This window comes from Ammodytes marinus (assembly GCF_949987685.1).
Source record: "Ammodytes marinus genome assembly, chromosome: 6".
Taxonomy (NCBI): Eukaryota; Metazoa; Chordata; class Actinopteri; order Uranoscopiformes; family Ammodytidae; genus Ammodytes; species Ammodytes marinus.
Genome location: NC_137235.1, coordinates 15,047,387 through 15,048,265, shown reverse-complemented (window position 1 = coordinate 15,048,265; position 879 = coordinate 15,047,387). Strand labels below are relative to the sequence as shown.

General features: G+C 48.4%; 1 protein-coding gene across 1 annotated transcript in view; it reads left to right on the top strand.

Annotated features, from left to right (window-relative positions):
- Positions 1-229: 229 nt before the first annotated feature.
- The window catches only part of klf3 (Kruppel like factor 3 (basic)), a 16,818-nt gene continuing 16,168 nt past the window's right edge, over positions 230-879 (top strand). The window contains exon 1 of the mRNA XM_080030156.1: positions 230-518. The gene's annotated coding sequence lies outside the window, so the exon portion shown is untranslated. The remainder of the gene's footprint in view (positions 519-879) is intronic.

Genomic DNA, 879 nt, shown 5'->3' with positions numbered 1-879 from the left:
CACACACACACACACACACGCACCCACACCCACACACACACACACACACACACACACACGCACACACACACACACACACACACACACACACACACACACACACACACACACACACACACACACACACACACACACGAGCCAGATCACCCCGCCCCGGTCCCGCCCAGCGGCCCGACCCCATGGAGAACAGACAGACAGCGGATCATGTGACAGCAACAGTTTCTAAACGACATAACCGGAGAGACACACGTAGAGAGAGAGAAAGAGAGAGAGAGAGAAGTTTCGTAACTACGGAAGTTTTGTGGAGCCATCGATTAGTGGGGTCGTCCTGTTTTGTTTCTGAACCTCCTGTCAGTGACACAACGGAGGTCTGATCGTCGCCTGCGTCAGTTTTTCTGCGGACTTGTCTAATTGAATTTCTCACTGAAAGATAGAGGAGAACCCGTGCCGTTCAGCAAGGCAGCTGTGAAAACCACCGTCTCTCCTCCTAGGAATAGACTGCGTGCTCCATCTGAGAAGTAAGTCCGTCACCGTGGTCATTCTCTAAATGTCCCTGGCTGTGTAGTTATTAAACGGAGACCCCCCCACTCCCGGACCACTGCTCTTATTTCCCATCGGATGTAGCCTACCTACCTGTAGCTACTGGTGTGCTCTTTTAAACGTTGTTTGGTAGTTTATGCGTGGTATCTTCGTTATGTGGGAAGAGAAGTCCGTAAATTCAGAGATGTGAGTTGGGGTTTTCTCTAAATGAGGTCGAGCTGCTTGTGCCTGATAAATTATAATCAGTTCATTATTCAAGATGAGTTTACCACATTCGCGTTAATCAACTTGTATTTATTAAGTTGATATTCCATGTTAACAAGGAGAATGAGCATAGGC